The sequence below is a fragment of the Coenobita brevimanus genome, chromosome 81, assembly GCF_032717465.1.
Source record: "Coenobita brevimanus isolate Jiangsu-jjx chromosome 81, ASM3271746v2, whole genome shotgun sequence".
Lineage (NCBI taxonomy): Eukaryota > Metazoa > Arthropoda > Malacostraca > Decapoda > Coenobitidae > Coenobita > Coenobita brevimanus.
In genome coordinates, this window is record NC_137034.1 from 21,801,700 (window position 1) to 21,811,296 (window position 9,597).

Here is a 9,597-nt window from a genome sequence, read left to right on the forward strand (position 1 = left end):
GTGTGTGTGTGTGTGTGTGTGTGTGTGTGTGTGTGTGTGTGTGTGTGTGTGTGTGTGTGTGTGTGTGTGTGTGTGTGTGTGTGTGTGTGTGTGTGTGTGTGTGTGTGTGTGTGTGTGTTTGTTTTGTTTGTTTGTTGACTGAGTTTTTTTTGCTGCTTGTTTGAGCAGTATGAAGGGATCTAGCATCCCTAGGCCCCAGGGGCATTCCCGCCTCCCGCTCCCTCAGTCGAGGCTCTCCAACCCGTGTCCTGCTACAGGCATGAAGCAGGAGCGTCACTTTTCAGACTCCAGCTCCCACTCGTCAGCTCACGAGGTTTCTCGTGCTGACCCCTCTACACCTAAGTCTACGGGAGTGGTACCTCGCTTGCGTGGTACCTCAACTCGTTCTGCTAAGGCAGCCCGCCGACATGAGGCTATGGAGGAGGTTGCACCTGCTCCACCCTCTCTCTCTTCCATCAAGGGCAAGTCAGCTTCCCCACGTGCGGCTGCCAGCCCTGCTCCATGGCAAGGCACCCCCATGAACCGAGCCCTCGGTCCGCAGCCTCGTGCTCCCACCTGTGCACCCTCTCACGAGCCTAGGCCGTCTAGGTCTCCTCGCATTCCCAAGCGGCTGGAGGTCCCGTCGGAGGCTCCTGCTGCGACTCAGATCTCCCCCTCTGCTGATCCTGCTCTGCATGAAGATGAGGGTTTCACCCCCGTGGCACGCAAGGGATCGAGGCGTGGTCGCCAGGGAAACAGCCCTTCTCCGGCAGTTCGTACTGGGCCTCCTCTCAGGGGGTCCCCCTGCTGTTCGTCCCTCCATGTCAGTAGCCGTGCATCTACCGCCCCGCTCTGCATTCCCAGCGTTCCGTGTGCCGGTCCAAGACGGGCATGCGACGAGTTACGATGCTGTGGCTGCACTAAAGCGTCACCTGCCAGGGCTACGCTGCTCCAACCTGATAGGACGGGATGGAAGCTCGGTGTTGGTGCCGAGGGACGAGGGAGCTTACGACCTCTTGAAAACAGCTCTGCAGGACGAGGCTTCCCCTGTCAAGCTAGTCGAACTGACGCCCGGCCAACAGTCAACGAAGGCAGTCGTCATGGGTTATCCCTTGCAGATGCCTATGGAAATACTGCTTCAGCACCCTCAGGTCGAAGAGGCAACCCGCTGCCAGAAAGCGCGGACCAGGGAGGAGACTCGACAGGTCATCGTCACCCTGCGGGGTCCCCTGATCCCTGTGATCGACCTGGGGAACTGGGGAGAATATCACCTTCGCCCCTTCACCCCGGAGCCACTCCGTTGCTACAGGTGCCAGCGATACTGGCACCACAGAGCCACTTGCAACCGGGCCACAGTCTGTGGGATGTGCAGCGGCCCGCACAAAACGGAGAGGTGCTTGGCCAAGTTCAAGGCCAACGAAGCTGTCTCTACCCGCTGCCCCAACTACTCGGGAAAACATCATGCGTGGCACCCCAGCTGCCCAACCAGAGTTGCTCTTGTCAATCAAGGGCAAGAACGCCAAGTTACCTGGGTGAAGGAGAAACAGGCGAGCAGCAACAAACCGGCACCTCCGGGAACTTTCATTTGGGGGCAGCAACACCGTCCAGCAGCAACTGCACCCCCAGTGCTAGACGAGGCAACGTTTCTGCCCCTCCAACCTGCTCTAACTCGTCACACGACGACTGCGGAGGTCCATCACCCTCCTCCCCCCCCAGTTCGGCAGACAGTCGAGGAGTTTACTCCACCAACACCCCACAGCACGGGCTCTCCTCTCATAGTCTTCACCAGGGAAGAATTGCGTACTCTGGGGACGGAAATTGCTACAAGCTTGGCTCAGATGCTCGGGACGCTTCTCGGCAGGCCTCTGGAAACGGCACCATTGGTACAGGCTGTGAACGTCATCGTCAACCAAGTGGTAGAGGCAAAACAACACCCGCGCTCTTCCCTGGTACCTCTGGCATCATCTCCCACACAGGCAACCGTGGAAGAGCCGCTACCCACCCAGCTTCCTCTGACTTGCCCTCGTATGCCAGTCAACATTCCTCCGGGACTCACACCAGCCACAGCTGCGACTGAGGGAGAGCGCGGGGCCCTTGGACTACAGACAGATCATCCCCAGTGCCAGACACCGCTGCCAGCCTCCGAGTCCTACGGTGGAACTGTTTAGGGGCATGGAGCAAGCTCGCCCACCTTCAGGAGGCGGCTGCCAGGGACCGCCCTCATGTAATTCTCCTACAAGAGACCCTACTCCCGGATAATACCACTTTTCGTCTCGCGGGTTACACCACCCATCTCCTTCCGTATGTTCGTGGCGTCACATGGGGATGTGCTGTTCTGGTTCAGGACCACATTGCGTGCACGGATTGTGAGCCCCCTCCTTTCTGTGGACCTGATGTGGAGGTCCAGGGCGTGGTTCTCCATCTGGCTACGTCGCCCCTGACGGTATATAATGTATACCGGAGCCAAAGGGGCACCCTGAAGTTGGAAGACCTGTTCTCCCAGGCTGCCAGGGGAGCCGTGTACATTGGGGGCGACTTTAACGCCCACCACGCCTTTCTATCTTTGCCTCTTCAGTCTAATGAAGCAGGACAGCACATCTCTTTGGTTCTGGAGGAGATGGGTGGTGTCTCCCTATTAAATGATGTGGCAGAACCCACCCATATCCGGGGAGGTCGCCTCGATCTCTCCCTTGTGTCAGCATCACTTGCAGCCTTGGCGTTGTGGTCACTCCACCCCCACCTTGCGAGTGATCACTTTGCCCTTATGGTTGACCTGCCTCTCGCTCCCCTCCCGCCACCCCCACCTCCACCACCACGGTGGGACCTACACCGGGCAGACTGGACGGCCTTTGCCCGTGCTCTCACAACGGCCTTTGAGACATCCCCTCCTGCCTCAGACCTCGAGAGCAGAGCAGATCAGGTAGCAAGTACTTTTGCACAAGCTGCCTCTCTTGCTATCCCGTTCCGGCAGCGCTCGACAAGATGCTACCGAGACGGCTGGATCTACTGCGACAGGGTCAAGGAACTGAACCGGAGGCTCAATGCGGCACGCAAGCAGTACCGACTGCGCCGTACATCTCCGCACCGCCGGTACCTGGTTGCTGTTACACGGCATGTGACTTCCGAGAAGCGCCGCCTTAGGGAGGAGGCATGGATCAGATGGTGTCGTACCCTAGACTCTCACTCCACTCTCCGCGAGATGTGGAGGAGAGTCAGGTTCGTCTCTGATCCACGCCCTCCTTGCCCTCCCTCCCATCCTGACCCTGCCACTGAGGCCAGCCGTCTTCCTCAGCACTTCGCCGACCGCTCTGCATCTTCCAATCTCCCGCAGTCTGTCAGAGCCCTGCAGGCGCAGCTGTCCCCCTCTTGTGTTGTAGCTATCCAGGCAGTGTGTAATAGGCCTGACCCTGCTGACTGTCCAATCACCAGTGGGGAGCTTCAGAAAGCTCTGCAACGCAGGGAGGACACTGCACCGGGGCTTGACGGGCTCACATACTCTGTTCTATCACACGCTGGGGATTGTGGTAGCAAGCGACTGCTTGATCTGCTTAACCTCTCGTGGTCTGAGGGGCGTCTACCGAGGTCGTGGAAGGTGGCTGTCATTCACCCGATTCCGAAGCCTCGTGATCCCGCTGCCATGCGCCCCATCTCCCTTCTCAGCTGTGTTGCCAAGACAGCTGAGAGGGCTGTGCGGGCTCGTCTTGCTTGGCGGCTGGGACCACTGCACCCAAGGATTTACGCTTACCATCCTGGCAGGAGTACCATTCATTGCCTTGCGTCTCTCCTTGGGGAGCTGAGGGGAGGAAAGGGAATGGCTGTCTTCCTCGACCTCGAAAAGGCAATTGAACTGGCAAACCCCACTGTTATACTTGTGGCTCTTGCAGCAAGGGGTGTAGGAGGCAGGCTCCTATCTTGGATCAAGGATTTTTTCCATGATCGATCTGCGGGGGTCCGTTTTCAGGGGCATCTCTCAGCTTTTCATCTCCATCCCAATGGCACCCCCCAGGGGAGTGTCTTAAACCCTCTCCTTTTTAACATCTTAATGGAGGGGCTTTTAACCATCGATTATGGGCCAGGCATCTCTCTCCTCTGCTATGCAGATGATTTGGCCCTGGTCTTCACACACCGAGATTGCTTCTCCCAGGCGTACTATGCCCTGTCTCGACACCGTGCCAAATGCAACGAGCTTGGATTGAAAATCAATCTGGAAAAAACAAAGTGTCTGCCATTCGGCCTCCGTCCCCCAGACTTTCCATTGCTTCTCGGGGGTCACCAGCTTACTCTTGTCACCACACACCAGTATCTGGGGGTCTGGTTTGACCAGGGCCTAACCTTTGCAAGCCACGTCAGATACCTGTGGGAACGTGCTTCCACCCGCCTCGCTGCTCTCCGGTACCTTTCAAAAAGGAGCTTGGGGGCATCGTTTTCTGTCCTCCACACGTTTTACATTCACTCCATATGATCCCTGGTGGACTACGGAGCAATCTGTTTGACTGGTCTCTCCCCACCTATCTCCAAGTCCTTGGAAGTTCTACAAAACAATGCTCTACATATCATGCTCGGAGCTCCACCTTGGACCCGTCTAGTGAATTTGTGTTTGGAGAGTGGGCTGCCATCACTGACGCACCACATTGCGCTACGCGCGGCAACAATCGCACTCCAGCTGGTGCAGCACCGGCCTGATCTACCTGTCTCAACCCTGCTCAAACAACTTTTGGGCCGTCCACCTGAGGCGCTCCCTCAACGTGACTGGGCCTGAACCACAGCTGCCACCATTCACAATTTGGGAGCTGCTCCAAGCTTGTGGCAAGACCCTGATTCTCCTTTCCCTGGCTTTGAAGATCCACCACCTTGGACTCCACTCCCTTTCCATATCATCAGTCCATCAGAGGCCAAACCTCGCTCTTCTATTCCTGCCATGATTCATCAGGATGGTCTTAGTCGGGTGGCTGCTTTAGACTCCCTGGGTTCGGCCACCTACTTTACTGACGGCTCTGTTTCTCCTGATGGCTCTGCTGGATCTGCTTTTGTCGTGGGGAATTTGGTTGAATCATGGCGCCTCTCCCCAGGAGTGTCTGCCTTCCAAGCAGAGCTTGCAGCCATTTTGGGTGCATTGTGCCATGCTCATCACCACCATTATAGACGTGCCATTATCCATACGGACTGTCTTTCCTCCCTTCAACGGCTACGCTCTTTCTCCCTCCATGATAATGTGTTCCTCCTAACAGCAATTTACACGGTTGCAACTCTTCTTGTCCAAAGGGGAGCCACTATCATACTTCACTGGCTCCCAGGTCATGTCGGGATTACTGGCAATGAAAGAGTTGATGACGCGGCACGCGCTGACTGCTCTCATCCAGAGATAACATTCCCCCTCTGCCCCAGCCCCTCATACATTCTTGGAGCACTAAAGGCAACCATAGGCAGGCTGTCCCGGGAGGAACACCAACTCTGCATCTCCGGGGGCTCTAGCTCTGCAGACTGGTATGCCACTGCTACATCATACTCTCCCCTCCTGCCTCCTAAGGGCCTGCCTAATTATTTAGTAGTGAGAATACGGAGATTGCGCCTGGGGTTCCCCTGCTTCAAACAGATCGCTGGTACGGAGCCTGATCCGTGTCCTCATTGCTTGGCCAGGTCCGATGTGCCTCTCGTACATTACCTCCTTCACTGCCCCGCTACATCTCTGCTAAGGTCTTGCCCCGATGGTGGCCATCCCCGATCGGGCGATGAATTTAGGGATGCTGCTGGCATTGTTGCCAGGGCACCTTTTAATGTTTTACTTAACGTGGTTAGGGACTACCCTCCACCACGTTAATTTCGGAATGAGCACTATATGTGCAACTGTGACGGGCTCTTGTTTGCCCGTGTCCCAGTTCAACTGGGACGAATATCCCCCCCCCCCAAAAAAAAAAAGATTGTTTGGCCATGTGGAGATGATTAAGAGAGAGACTATCTAGGAGACTGTGAGTGAGGTGAAGGGGGAAGTGGGAGGGGGAGACCAAGGATGTGATGCAGGGATGGACTAGAGAGGTATATGAGACAGGGGGGTGTATGTCGGTGGGAGGGCAGCGAAATGGTAGGGGAGGGCGATTTGTTTGTGGCCACCCCTTGCTGGGGGGGTCTGACTATGAATATATAGATAGATGGTGTATTTGGAGCTGATATGTAGGAGGACTTCTGGGCCTTGGGAACAGGCTGTGAAACCTGTGCCCAGAGTCGGACACAAGGGTACGGGTGTGTGCGTGTGTGAAGGTCACAGCCTTGCTCTTAGATCGGACTATATGAGCTCTCAGCTCCCTTCCGGGAGGGTAAAAGCTGACGATCACGACCATCAAGTGATCCTGACCAACCCGGTGAATTACATGGAAGAAAGAATAATAAAAATAAATAGAATACAACTGTAGAGTTGTACTAATCATGTGGGCCAGTCATCTTCCCTAAAATAGTGTGAACTATGGTAGCCCAACCCTGGAACCTGCACCTTAGAAGGGTTATATGGGATGTAGTGTTTGTGTGGTCATATATGCAGAGGAAGGTAAAGACAGTCCTAATTACAAGTAAGGCATGGGGCTCAAAATATATTCAATATAGGGTTAGTGCTCCTCCCCATAAAACAACTAACTCTAGAGAAACGGCCACCCCTTATGGGTTATGGAATCTAGCTATAGATACATAGTTATTCCTTATTGGAAGTCTTATCATGTGTCTACCCAAAATGCTACTTTAATGAAACAGCTTTCAGTTTTGTATCTGGTTCATAACTGTGGAGTTACCGTAAATAAAAAATCAAAATTCAAATGAGGCTAACCAGATTTGGGGCTGGTTTGAGAATAACCAGATGTTTTCTCAAGTCTGTGGCCTGGTACTCTTAGTGATTCAGATTTAAAACTTAATTTAGCATGCGGCAAAGATAAGCTGGTTGAACCTAACTTGAGGAAGTTTTGCACACGGGCTTGTGACCTTGAGAGTGACTGCCAAGTGCAGTTAGTTATAGCCTGGGCATGTTCTCTCTAGCCCCTTACCCGCGGGGATGACTGGACCACGCCGTGACCCTCCCGCGGGGATAGCAGCGCTCTGACTTACTTTTGTTAAATATTTTCTATTGTTTAGTATGAGAACAGGGCATAGGGCATATTTCAATGGAAAAAGCGAATGGAAAAAACTGGCAGGGAGTTGCGTTGCACAGCCAGGCTGTAGCTAGGTGGTGGAGGGAGTAAGGGAGGGGAGGTGGGGAGGCAAGGCAAACACAGAAAAAGTGCTCTGACTTCCTTTTTTTATATATTTTGTATATTTTTTTAGTATGAGAATAGAGCATAGGGCACATTTCAATGGAAAAAAATGGCTGGGAGTTGTGTTGTGCAGCCAGGCTGTAGCTAGGCAGGGAAGGGGGTAAGGGAGGAGAGGTGGGTGGACAGCAAAATGGCAGAGGACAGGACGATATGGAGGTGATTTGTTTGTGGCCACCCCTTATGAGATTGAGATGTCTGGCTATAGACAGACAGTTAGATAGACAGATAGGGTTCTCTCTGGTCTTGCCAGTCCTGGGGGGCAGCATCTGGGCACAGGTGAGATTAGCATCACTGTCATCAGGCTTACACTCTGGATGCTTTGCTTGTTACCACATTTCATGCCCTGTAGGGAAGTGACGAAAAAGGTGAGTTGAGGAAATATTGGTATGAATGATTGAAGAAAATATGAAGAAGAGCATATGTGTGTGTGTGTGTGTGTGTGTGTGTGTGTGTGTGTGTGTGTGTGTGTGTGTGTGTGTGTGTGTGTGTGTGTGTGTGATAACTGTACAATGTACTTAGTGCTGTAACAGGTACAATTCACCGAACCGTTATATGACCAATATTTGCATTTTTTCTGATACCGAACCGATACGGATATTTACAGTCAATATTGAGATATCGTCTTCAAATGAAAGAAAAATTAAAATACCTTTTACTGAAGATTTTATTGTTTTGCCTGCTTCTTTGTGAAAGAGTGTTGCTTCTTTGTGTATGTTCGGCAGTTTGATAATAAAGAGCCATGCTGATAATCACTAAAACTTCAGACTAATAAGTGGGTTAATGGGAAGAGAGAGAGAGAGAGAGAGAGAGAGAGAGAGAGAGTCAGTTGAGGAAGGTATATTGTGTATTGAACTGGTGGTGTGTAAGGCCTGTTCACACAAAGTGTTTTCAAATGCACATTTCCTAATGCACGTTAGCAAAGACAATAGTAGTGTATTGGATTGTACACACGCTACCAAGCGTTTTTCTCAACCGCTGTTCCCAATGCGTGATCCGACATTTTCCTTCCTACCGAGCATTTGTTCAGCGATTTGAGGTACGTGTATTTGCTTCAAGACAGACACATGCAGCAGGAAATGCCGCGTTTTGATGTTTGTGTCATGCTTCATTGGCTAGTGTGGCTTGCAACGCTAGCCAATGAAACGTGCGATCGTGCATTGCCATGACAGCCCCAACAGGCAGTCCACGTGGAGTTGGCACTTACACCTGTATGTAGGGAGCCTTGGAGCCTAACACGTGTTGAACGCCAAGGTTGAAAACGCTCTGTGTGTACAACCGCCACGTCTCCCTGGCAGTAGACGCGCATTTAAAAATACCTCGTGTGAATAGGGCCTTAGTGCGGTGGCTGTGTGGGTCTATGTACGTAAATAGTGTACATGCAGTCATCATAAGTGCGGACTGCCTGTAGTCATTAGTTTTTACATTCTTAATATGGTTTTAGTATTTACAATCACTCATCAATCCGTAATCTAAATAATTAAGTGATTTATTGAATATAATAAGAAAGAAGGCAGCAGATGGGAACGATATGGAAACAAGTAACTCTGAGACTAGAAGATGAACGACACTTGCCAACTTCGTTTATGCGCAGCTTCAACAACAAAAGAGTCTTTTAATAGGTACAAAAACGTTTCATATAGAATGTGCCTATGCTTCTCCATTACCCCTGGTGAATTACTGACTGCAGTAGAGATTACCATATCTGAAGCGAAAGTAATTCTGACAAAATTATACTTGCCACCCAAAACAAACACTTGGGAAGGGGGCATATATGAAGATCTGGCAGAAAGTACAATTCAGAGTTCAAGAACATTACTACATAGAATGTAAGCGAAATCTGAAAGAATTACATTAACCCGTTAACTGCCCATGGCATTTTTTCGGAGGTGTCCGTGGTGCGCAGACATAGGGGTAAAAATGAAATTTCCCAAAGGCCAAATTTTGTCCTAGGAATTGAGAGAACTCATGCCAAAGTATATAGTAAAGAAATATTAGCTCAATATTTAGCTTGGTAAAGCCATGGATGAACATCAAAGTGTCTGATTCCCTATTGGAATGTATGGTTTTCGTTTTCTTTTTCGGTTTCGATTTCGGTTTCGGTTTTGAGGGCTCAAACATGCTTGCATGGGTCGGCCTTGGTCACCATGGCACTATATTTGAATTCACCAGTGCAGTCAAGGCTGTATTGAGCAGTCGCATTCAGAACAGACCAGGCTGTATAGAGCAGTTAACAGGTTAACTGAAGATTTCAGTACAAATATAAATTGGACTACTCTAGATGTAAGTGGCCATGAAAGCTGTTGGAATCAAAAGCCCCTGGATCTTG